Source organism: Schistocerca americana, chromosome 2, assembly GCF_021461395.2.
Source record: "Schistocerca americana isolate TAMUIC-IGC-003095 chromosome 2, iqSchAmer2.1, whole genome shotgun sequence".
Classification (NCBI taxonomy): domain Eukaryota; kingdom Metazoa; phylum Arthropoda; class Insecta; order Orthoptera; family Acrididae; genus Schistocerca; species Schistocerca americana.
In genome coordinates, this window is record NC_060120.1 from 73,496,299 (window position 1) to 73,509,157 (window position 12,859).

Consider the following 12,859-nt stretch of genomic DNA (forward strand, 5'->3'; position numbering starts at 1 on the left):
CGAACTCCAATTGTTTCATTATCTCTATTTCCACAGCTTGCGTTTGCAGGGAAAAGTTAACACATGTGACTCTCTGCCGATATTCTTGTGTGATATTGGCAGAGTTTACCCAGGCTATGGAAAAAAGGGAATTGTCCCTGTAGCGTACACATCACATGGATTTCACGTGACGAGAACACCGACAACGAGTAAGGTAAGTCGTCTACTTTGTAATTACAAGTATTTTTTTAACGCTCTTCTTTTGTCGTTGCTGTAGTGACCATCGTAAACATAATTATAACGCCCGCGAGGAGAGTCGCATGATCGATTTACAATCGCATGTTCGATATGTGTCGTTTGTACCCCCCGACTTCGACAGGCAATCATTCTTGGAAATTACCCATTTCTCTGTGATTCTCCTCATTTAGGGAGAACTAGTATTCTTTGTAGCATAAAATATCAAGAAATTAAAAGAGAATCTGCAAGATTTCTACCAAGTTATTTCTTGGTTGTTCTGATAAAAAAAAAACTATGAAAACGAAGCAGTCTCAGTGTGAATGCTTTTCCTTGGCATGGGATGAGTTATTTGCTTTTAGTAAGCAGCTGCAAATCACTCTGATAAATATCAAACAGTTGGGAGCTGTAGTGAATGGTTGTGTTGGTAAAGCAGCTGCAAATCACTCTGATAAATATCAATCTGTTGGGAGCTGCTGTGAATGGTTGTGTTGGTAGGTCTACTGAGATACACATACGAGAGATACAAGATGTACCTCAAACACTATCCTATCCTGTCTTCTCTACATTAAATACAAAATCTGTCACCATCCATCCTCTCCACTGTGAGTGACATTTTGGTGTCTGGTCTAGAGGTCGTGCACAGGCGAGTCAGGGGCCAAAGAAAACTCAAGGTATTACCCCTATCCCCATCCCCAAAAAGTCTTTGCTCCCCTCCACTGAAACTGAAACCTAGTCAGAGAGAAACGCTTCAGCCAGCTGTGTCCCGTATCTGAGAAAAGCAAGTTAAAAGGGATTAACTGCCAGCAGTTAGAAAGTATGACAAATAATGGTAACCTATCCCAGATAGCACAGTAAGCCGGTTTCAAACTTGTTTCCAACTGTAAAGTTCAAGTATATAAGCTTGATCAAAGCTGGAATATTCAGGCCTGTTAGCTGGATTCAAGCTTGAAACAAACATCAAAGTTGGCAGAGTTCAAGCTTGACTTATCAAGCTTGGCTCCAGCTGTATCTACACACGTGGAATACAGCCTGGTATTTACAGCTTGTTTTAAGCTATATAAATATTAATCTGAATTTATTGAACCTAATTAATTAAATAAATATCAGAATGGAAATGGTGTGAAAAAATTAAGAAGAAGTTTTAATTTATTTGTGCCACGTATTAGAGAGTTAGTTTAAAATGACCTCTTTTTGCTCAACAACTTGTAATATGTATTCTTAGCTGGTAATCCATTTCACTTTTATCGAGGCTCAATTTTTCTACGTAAAAGAATATGGTATTCCTTTACGTTACGTAATATTTAACATTTGTAACATTAACGTACCGAACTGTTTTCTAGTATAAAACAAACTTGTCAACAAACCACAACCATTAACGCGCGTCACAAAGGTAAAATGGCCGTAAACGTAACTTTACGTTACGTAATATTTAACATTTGTAACATTAACGTACCGAACTGTTTTCTAGTATAAAACAAACTTGTCAACAAACCACAACCATTAACGCACGTCACAAAGGTAAAATGGCCGTAAACATAGCAAGGCTCAGAAAAGTAAATAAAATAAGATAAAACAGAACTGGAGACAGCCACACTAAAACCAAACTCCGCGCCGTCATGACGTCACACACAACACCCTTACGTGACGGCTTATAAACGCTTGTGGCGCTTCCCGTGGACGTCTATGGAAGCTATGCTGCGCGCGCATATGCTGTACAGCCTTCCAGGGAAATTACAGTTTATTTCAAGCTTGGGAAAATTATTTTAATTCAAGCTAAATTTTTACAGCTTGATGTAAACTGTGTAACAGGTTGATTTTTCAATCTTGAATTTTCAACTGAACCTAAACTCAATACCCACCTTGAAACAAGCTGTGTAACAGGTTGATTTTTCAATCTTGAATTTTCAACTGAACCTAAACTCAATATCCACCTTGAAATAAGCTTGAGTGCTAGCTGGGATATAGAAACAGCAGCAAGTAGTGCAAAATACCTCCCTGTACACTCGTGTTCAAGTCTGCAGGCCTTATTCAATATGTTGATGAGGCTATTCCAATCACCATTGAGGGGAAAAAGGTTCATCCAGTTGCAGATTGTAGGGCATGTGGGAAGCAACCTTGCCTGTAGCCTGGGTTTCAAGGCCATGCTAGGATCATTCCAGTGACTGGCATAGAAGGTTGAGAAACCAGCCTCACTTGCAGAAATTTCAGATGAACTCATAATTTGCAACACCCTCCTCAGAAATGATCGTGGCTATATGGTTCTGAGTCATCTTGATGGTTTGAATGAGACACGGCAAAAGTTCTCTGATGTGCTAGGCTGCAAGTTCCTAGACTTCTGCTTTAAAGTTGTGAACTGTAGGTTCCCCTTGAATGAATCTGGTGTGTACTGCACTCTAGAGGCTGTTGGTGAGGTAGCTGACAGCATGTGGGAAATAGGGAGCAGAAGATTTACTGTGTGAATCTAAAAGTCTATGAAAATGTTAGACTGATGGGAAATGGAGGCATTCTATTTGTTGCAACTGACAAGAGTCTCAAATCCAAATGTACCAATACAGAAATTGAAACTCCCTTCAAGTCTGTAACTGAAAGATTCTGCATCAGTATTAGCATTAACAAATAATTTGATCTTTCTATTGACCAACAGGCTCACCTCGTGATGTAACTCAAAACCTTAGAGAAAAGCTCAGCTCACTAGTATGCATGTTTGTCAGTCATGCTGTCACCATTAAAAAGACTTTAATCACCCAACAATAAGTTTCGATAATTAAAGTTTTGTAAGTGGTGGGCGTAACAGGACATCCTCTGAAATAATACCAAATACCTTCTCTGAAAATTACCTAGAAGAGGTGGTTGGGAATCACATTGGTGATAGAAATAAATTAGATCTAATGGTGTCAAACAGATCTGATCTCTTTGCGGATGTCCATGTTGAAACTGACTTCAGCAACCATGATTTGATTGTAGCAAAAATGAGTACCAAAATAAAAATGGCAGCTCAGATAAGGAGACAGATTTACGCTTTCTTACAATAGATAAAGATGTAGCAGGATCTTATCTCATACTGGAAGTTCAAAATTTAACTCTGGGCAGTAGCATGCAGAAGAATCGCGACTCAAGTTCAGAGAAACAACTGACCAAGCATCGAATCGATGTGGACCTATTAGATCCGTTTATGTTGGGCGAGACCCCGCATGGTATACAATCTCCTTGAAGAAAATTCTAAAGAAATAGCAGGTACTACACAATAGACTTACAACAAAGTGTATGGCTATAAACATAGAGAAACTTTTAAAAAGGCAAATAGTGAAGACTTCAGTTACTATTATAGCAGAACCTTATTGAAATAATTTTGGATTTCCTAGAAGGTAGGATGCAGTGGGTTATGGTTATTGGATTCTAATTGACAAATGTAGAAGCAATCTGAGGTGTGTGAGAGAGAGAGTTGTGTTGGAACCCTTGTAGTTCATACCGAGCGAGGTGGCGCAGTGGTTAGACACTGGACTCGCATTCGGGAGGACGACGGTTCAATCCCGCGTCCGGCCATCCTGATTTAGGTTTTCCGTGATTTCCCTAAATCGCTCCAGGCAAATGCCAGGATGGTTCCTTTCAAAGGGCACGGCTGACTTCCTTTACTGTCCTTCCCTGATCCGATGAGACCGTTGACCTCGCTGTCTGGTCTCCTTCCCCAACACAACCAACCTTGTAGTTCATATTTTATAATAACTACCTAGAAGCCAATATTTAATGATAACTTCATACTTTTTACAGATGATGCAGTTATCTATAATGATGTGCCATTAATGTTTGAAAAATGATGCATATGTATTCAGTCATATCTTTGTAAGATCCAAGGTGATACAACATTTGGCAACTTGCTTTAAATGTTTATAAATTTAACATTCAGCACTTAACAAAATGCAGTAACACACAGATCCAAGCCTACAATATTAGGGAGTCACAACTGGGATCAGTCAACTGACATGAATTCCTAAATATAACAGTTTGTAGGAAAATGAAATAAGATACTCAAATAAGTTGAATGGTAAGTAAAGCAGGTGATAGACCTCAGTTCATTAATAGTGCACTGAGAAAATTAGGGGATCTACTAAGGAGATAGGTTACAAATTAATTTTGTAGTTCATCCTAGATTATTAATAAATTGAATGGAACAGGTTTGTTTTGCCCATAGAAGACAATCACTGAGAAGAAACCCTGAACCAGCAGTCATTTAGAGTTGTATTCTATCTGTACAATGAAAGCTCACTTACAAAATTTCTAAAACAATATTATATGACAAATCTAGCCATATACCACAATGCCCTAATTTTCACTCCTGTAGAGACCACAAAGAAGAGATTAGACTAATTAGGATTCAAACTTAGACTAGACAACACTACCAGGGGAAAGAATTAAATAGGTCTTGCAAAATGATGGTGAAATGTAACAACACAAAATGAACTAATGAGCATAAATGAAGGGAATTATGCACTATGGTAAATACCAATTATTTACAGTATTTTTCTCACCTGTTATTCTGTACATGAAACTTCATAAAACAAATTCACAAATGTAAATTAGGCATATATTTTTATTCTTGGTAGAATATATGCTGCATTGATGATTTACTACTGGCAACAGACAAACTGATAGTTACCTTGAAATCTTTAAATTTTTGTAGGTCAGATATGGATAATTATTATTGGTTATGCCAGGATTTCTTGTCCAGGAAGTATACCTATGTGCATTGCACTTTTTGTTGACTAGATTGTTTGATGACTCCACTTTTGCTGCTTAAGCTTTAGATTTTATGTTAGTTACTTTCTGTTCTTACTGTGTATCAAAAGAAGTGTACTGACGTACTACAACATCTAAGCTAGTTCTGGATGGATCAGACTTTCTTTTAGTAGCTTTTGAAACTGCAATCCATTTGCCTGACATTAAGATTTTAAGTGCTGTTTTAGAACGCATACTCATAACAAACTGTAAGTTGTTCCCTAACTTGGTTATACCATTTGCAGACTGTGTTTTGTGCAGTGATTAAACCTGAGAATGATATTAGCATCAATTACTCTGACATGAAAAAGGTAAGGCACTTCCCATATCACATCAGAATTATTCTGAAAACAAATATCATATTTGAGCTAAATTACTTGCGTTATTGTACCCAAGAAAAATTAAGTGTACATTGAATTTATCACTGTAACCTTAAGTGCATCCCAAAATTGTGAGTTCCCTCTTTTACATGTGGGTAAAAAATATACTAATTTTTCTGAATTTCAGAAATATTAACAAAAATTTGCGCCGACATCACACCTGCAGTTGCAAGAATTTATCTTTTTCATTTCTTCAGTCCTGCACTAGCATGTGTGCTGGTGATACGCATTCAAATATTGGTGCCACTAGAGTCATAGTCCTGTTGACTAGTTCTCCACATTCTATAAGTGTGAATTTCAAAGCAGCTAGATGAATTTGTTTGAATTTTTCCTTGCACTTCAGTTGAACTGAACATCCTCTCAGTCATCAGCTGGGTCGACCATAGCAAGGCTGTGGAGAAGTTTTATCTGTCACTCCCTGAATTTTCAGTATTGTAAAAAAGGAAGTTGCTGCTCACCATATAGTGGATATGCTGAGTCAAGATAAGCACAACAAAAACACTGTCACAAATATAGCTTTCGGCCAGCAAGGCCTTCGTCAAATTTAGATGACAAACTCACGCAAACACAACTCTCACACACATGAATGCAGTCTCAGGCAACTGAGGCCACACTGTGAGCAGCAGCACCAGTCCGTGATGGGTGGGGCTAAGGAAGAGGCTGGGGTGGGGAGGGGGAGGGTTAGTAGGGTAGGGGTGGTGCACAGTGATGTGCTGTTGGTGAGCACGCAGGGACAACGTGAAAGAGGGTGGGCAGCTATGCGCAGTTGGGAAGTTAGATGGAGGGCAGCAGAGAGGTGGGGAGGGGTAGGGGATGATAGTAGAAAAGGAGACAAGTAAAAAGACTGGGTGTGATGGAGGAATGAGGGCTGTGTAGTGATGGAGTGGGAACAGAAAAGGGGTTGGATGGGAGAAGACAATATGATGGAATACCACTGTGGGATGGGTGGAAAGGATAGTGGGCAGGATATTTCTCATTACAGGGCACGACAAGAGGTCATCAAAACCCTGGCGGAGGATGTAATTCAGTTGTTCCAATCCTGGATGGTATTGAGTTACGAGGAGAATAACTTGCAGTTTTCATTCTTGTTACAGATGTTCAGCAATATATCAAATGTAACATGAGGAATAAGCAGTTCATCCTTCTATGCGGGTATCAGATAAAATCATTTCTCCAGTAACAGATTCCATTTCTTAGACTGAATATTTTTGGTTCTTAGAGTTTTATGTGGAGGGAGAGCATATAAATATTTGTATAAGTTCTTGGTGCTGCCTTCAGATCTCCATCAAGTAACCTCAAGAAAACTTATCAGGCCATCCAAAGTTAGGGGTTTTCAGGCATTTATCTTCCACTTCATTCTTACACTCATGGCACATAATTGTTAATAACGAAAACAAACAGACAAAAATATTTATTTATCATGACTAGTCTTCCACTTGTAAAATAGTTGTTGTTGATTTCCCAGAATCTCAATTCTGTCTAACCAGTTTCATATTGTAATGAATCTCGTTGGACAAGGGTGATAATCACTCACATAAAGACAGTCTTGTTGGCGGCTCATCAACCTTGTGGCAGCTAATCGAGTTCACATGGGCAATGTGCACTGAAAGTATTATAGTTTGTTGAATTAATTTGCTCTCCTTCTGTTGAAAATTTGATCATATGCCATTCACTTAAACAGCAGGTGGAATTACACTTAGCTTTAGTCTCTGCACTTGACTTCTGAGAGAAAATATGCCAATTTGCATTTGAAAATACATCGATATGAATAACCAGAATATATGGGATGAAATAACAAGAAAAACTTGTTCAGATCTTACATAGAATAAATTTGCAACAAACAATACTGAAATTGTTTTATGCACTAGTGCCAAGTTATTTAAACTACCATGAAAACCATCGGTAACCAACCAGATAACTTTTAGGGCAATACTTCATTGACATACAATCACTTCCTTTCCTTTAACTATTAAACACACATTCTTTTGTAGCTTAAGACACAGTAATTTCAAACAGATAAAAATAAATTTACATTTAATTGACATAGGTCTGCGCAGAGTACTCTGCTAAGTGAAGGAAACATTTATCATAGAGAATTTGATTTCTCAATGAAACAACTGTGACAATGACTCATTAACTTTGTATGACACACCCCCATGCTGAACTCCACATATTTCACATTCCACTTAAGTGGACAACATCCAACATCCAGAAAACGAAAGCTGCCAGCCCTCTGTGTAGATGTAATGATGACTTACCAACACAAATACCTGTGTTTCAGAAGTGGACTCCTTAACAACAACCTTACTGTTTGGAAGAAGAAATTGCTAGGGATACTCAGACTCCTGGCGCATGGAATGTTGTCGACCGTGTAAAAATTGCCATGAATTCCAAATACGACGGGAGTTGTACTCCAGGAAATGGAACATCACATGTAAGCACTAAAGATTCCTCTGCATGTCTTCATTATTTAAAGCAAATATTTAAATTCAATATGAGTCTTCTATTGTGTAAGTTTTATCTGTATGTAAATACATGCAAACAGTAAACAGTTTCAGAATGCATAAGTTAAGGAAACGCCAGCTCTTACATTTTACAACTCTTGGAAAACATTCTCTACTGGTAATATTTATGATCTGTCCATGAGAGACTTTTCTAATTAGTATGTGGTCCAGAATAGTGGAACATAAAATATTCCATTAATTACTTATGCTTTCTAACATCATTAGCATGCTGTCAGGAAGTGTATAACCAATGACATTCTTTCCATCCTAAGAAACTCACCAGATATTCAGCGCTACATATTTTAATACTACAGACAGCCAACTGGATTACTTCCAAAGTCCCTACTCAAAACTAACCAGATGCTGGTCAAAGTCAGCATAGCGTTACTGATGATATACAAACAGTGGCATCAGTATCCCACACCCTAACTCTCCATACAGACTATAATGATAATGAGAGACAACCCACTAGAGACACTGAGTCACCATGCCCACAAACCACCATCAATAAGATGCAACATACCACGGATACTGCATGAGATGAAATTGAAACTCTGGTGAATGGACCATTAAGAGAATGGAGAAGAAATGCCTCTGCATGACTTTACTTTTTAAAGCCAGGATTCTTCTGTGTTAGTTGTTTTCATATTCACTGTTAATCTTACCAACAGAAATTTTGTGATCCTTTGAAGTAATTTGATGGCAAAAGAGATACTGTGATATTCATGAACAAATATTAAAAAAAAAAAAAAAAAAAGATGTGGTTCAATATCCTTAAATTATTTTATGAGTGTGATAACGTTTTGAATGTTGTACATTACCAGTATGATATAAGTAAATGAATAAGTAAGCCACATGTTTATTATGTCACAAAAAATGCTTTGTAAAGACTGTTTAATATCCCAGACACTTGCCACAAACCTAAGACCACATATTTTATGTTTCATAGGTGATCAAATTGATGCCTTCCAAATTTGTCAATGAAAAGAAACCAGAAGCACAAAATCTGCATATCATTGTTGACGGACCAACAATAGCCCCAGCACCTCACAATAGGACTTTTCATCCCAAAATTAATGTTAATACCAGACAACTAACTACAGATGTTGAGTCTTCATGTACACATAATGTAGCTAGTGAGGTGCAGTCTAATGTGGCTACTGTACATGATGAAATTGGTACTTTCTTGAACGGACCATCAAGAGTAAGTAGAAAGAATTGTTTTGCACAACTTTATTACTTGAAAATTAATGTATTACTACAAATAAAATGTACTACTCTGTTAATTATTTAATGTTGACTGCAAACATGTTAAAATATTAATAGATACAATCTTACCGGCAAAAACATTTTGTATCCTCTGAAGCTATTTGAAGGCAACAGTCACATTTTGATGAAGCCAATTTCTTATGATGATTACTTTATGATTATGTCAACATTTTGATTGTTGTATATTACCGGTATGACTTGAGGGAAGGAACGATTAAGCAACATGGTTAATTCTTATCTATAAAGTTCTCTTTTAAATAGTGTTTAATGTCTCAGGCACTTGTCACAGCCTAACGAACATCTTGTGTACATACATAAATGAAAGGATGACTTCTTGAAAACTGAAACTGCCCAAAATCAGCATACCATTAGTGATTATATAGCAACAATAGCACCAGAGTCTCACACTTGAAATCCTCATCTAGACTCTAAAGATATTGAAGACAACAAATTAGAGATACTGAATCTCCATGCCCACAAAGTGTAGTCAACAAGATGCAACCTACCACAGATAATGCATGAATTGAAATTGAAACACTGCCAAATGGACCATTAAGAGTAACTAAAAAAATCTCTCTGACCACTTTGTGGTGCTATGCTATGTGGATAATATTCAGGATGTATAATAATACTATGAGTACATGGATCTGATAGAGCACACTTTTTATTTTGCTTAAGGCCATACAAGCCAGATACAGCTGCATACATGGAAGCCATTTAAAGCAAACTGACAGCCAAAGATTACACACATGGTCTAGGTCATCCACCAGCAATTTTCTTTGTAGTCGCAGGGTTCACATAGATCTCCCAGCTCCATAGTGCACAGTACTGAGAGGGATGTCCATCGAGTATCGGTGTGTTGAGGTAATGTGGAGATGGGGTGGTTGTCTGGGTGCCAGGTGGACACAACAGATGTGTTGTCATCAGCTGTGGGGTCGATGCCAAGAGGTGATGTACACGGTAGGGTGTGCAGCTGATAATTGTGAAGGTACACTGACACACGGTGGGAGCAGCTAAAGCATGAATGCCTGGTTGCATCACAGATCATGCAAGAGGTTGGCACCAGGGCCTCATGACTTTGGTAACAATATATGATCTGGAGGGTTCAGGTGAGGAGCCTTGGTTCTTAGGATTCCAACAGCATAACATCAGGGTCTGAGAGTGCCAATATTGTCAACATCTGCTAACTTAGCTGCTTTGTGGAAGTCATGAGAGACAGAGCCATTTGTGGTCTGGTGGTTTATTTATTTATTTATTTTTTATCCATCTTTAAGCATTTACATGCAATCGATGTCATCATGAGTAATGTACAATTTACATATTAACAAATACAACTATTGTGAGGTATCAGAAAAAGCTAAAGTATACATTTTAAAAGAACATACATAATAAAGGAATACATTTGATACATAAAGATATCCCATGTAACTAAAGTGTGCATTTTAAAGAATGTGCATAATAAAAGAATACATTTCATACATAAGGATTTCTCCACATGTTTAACAGTTAAATTTCGAACTACAGAGAGAAAAAAAGCTTAGGAAGAGGTACAAAGAGAGTTGCAAGTTGTTTCCTAAGTCAGGTCTATTTTTGAAGAGTTTTCAAATTCTTTAACACTGTAAAAAGCTTTGTCTTTCAGCCAATTTTTAGTCTTACTTTTAAATATATTAAGAGAGACTCAATGTGCCTGCACAGGTAATGTGTTGAAAAGCCTTATTCCCATGTATTCATAACTGTCTTGTGTTTTCTTGAGTCGAGTTGTTGGTATGTCTATCTTAAATGTTTGACGAGTGTTATGATTATGAACAGACTGCCTAAGGTTGTAACTGTTGCAGTTTTCTTTTATGTACAAAAGGCAGCTGTATATAAAACGAGAAAGGACTGTCATTATCTGTAATTCTTTGAAGTATGACCTACATGATATGTAATTTTTGATAATCCCAGAGATGCTCCTGATGGCTTTCTTCTGCCAAATAAAAATTTTCCTGGGCCATGGAGAATTACCCCATAGAAGAATACCATAGCTAATATGGCAATGAAAGAATGCATAATAGGAATTAATCAGCAGACTTTCAGAAACACAGGTGTGTAATTTTTTCAGTAGATAGATAACTTGCGAAAGCTTTCAAGACATGTTGTCTATGTGACTTTGCCAGGTTAATTTCATATCTAAGTATATACCAAGAAGTTTGGTAGAAGTGTACTCAATATCAGCATTGAATAAGCTGAAGGATATATTTACAATCTTTTCATAGTTAATAGCTAACTCATTGGCTTCAAACCACGTATTGGATAGTCTGAGAAAATCTTTACTTTTCTCCTTCAGTTTATTTATGTCTTTCCCTGAATTGATGAAAGTTGTGTCATCTGCATAAAGCACAGATTTGCATGGCATATTGCTGGGCAGGTCATTTATAAATATTATAAATAAGATCATTGCCAGTCAACTTGATGTTGAGGACTTTGAAGAGGAGGCCATTGACACCAGCTCACAACTCAAAGGTTGGAGGTACATTGATGTTAGTGGGAGGGTTGTCAGGTGATGTAGTGGGGCAGTGAGGTGGACCTTGCAGGAATCCTCATCTAGTAAAGCTTCTTGCAGCGTCTGATCTGACTTACACAAGTAACAATCAGTGTCATAGGTTTTGCATTTAACAATATCTCAAAGGTATCAATGACCTTTCAATGAGTTTTGTGGGGCCCTGAGTATGGGGTTGTAACACTGGTCATAGTGAGTCTTCACATAACATAGTGGAGAACTCACAGTCATCGAGAGCCTTGTGAATAAAAACTTTAGGTGCTGAAGCAGAACAGGGGAGGGTACACAGAGTTAAGTGATGTGTCACTTAACTCATGAACTAGGTCAGGCTGGTCTGGAGGAGCAATTTATGATTCTGGAGCAGGAAGTCTGCCAGCAGGGATAGCACTTCATTGCATATAATTTCAGCAAGGGAAGCTCCCAGGACGTGCTTGTAGGTTGTACGGACTCCCAGAAATACCCGAGGTAATGCCTGTCTCCTTAACACACCATGGCACATGAGAACCACCTTTTATGTGTGCAGTACTACCATTTGATGGGATGGGACACCCAAAGTGTGAAATTCAGGTGTCAACAAAACTTTACAAGTGGAATCGGCTATTATGTCCTTAAGCAGCACTGCTTCTACCCATGGGGTGACATGGTCAATCACCAACAGAATGTAGTGACAGCCATCAGAGAGAGATACGAATCCCACAAGGTCAACATGCACATCTTGAAAACATCTCTTTGTGACCTCTAAGTGATGCAGAGGGAGTAGAGAGCGATGTGAGAGTTTGCTCTTTTGGCAGGGGACACATGCATGAGTGCTATGCTTACAATCCTTCTTCACATTAAACCATGCAAAAAAGCCATCACCAGGTGCACAGTCAGACATCTACCAGGTGGAAGCCAGGTTATGTAAGTGATGAAAGGTAATGTGACAGAATAGATGCTGAAAAAGAGGGGATGAACGTTTTTGCAAAACATCGTAGAGCATCAAACATGTCATGTCCAGTACAGGCTGAAGCTTGATGTGTAGGTTCATGGAGGGTTTGTGGAGAAGAGCCTGTAATTGCTTATCTTGCTGTTACACTTTGATAAACTGTTCATTATCAAACTGGGACGAGATTGCATTGATGTACGAGACATAATCTGTTGCAACATTTTCCACACCTTTCAGATGATGTACGTTGTTG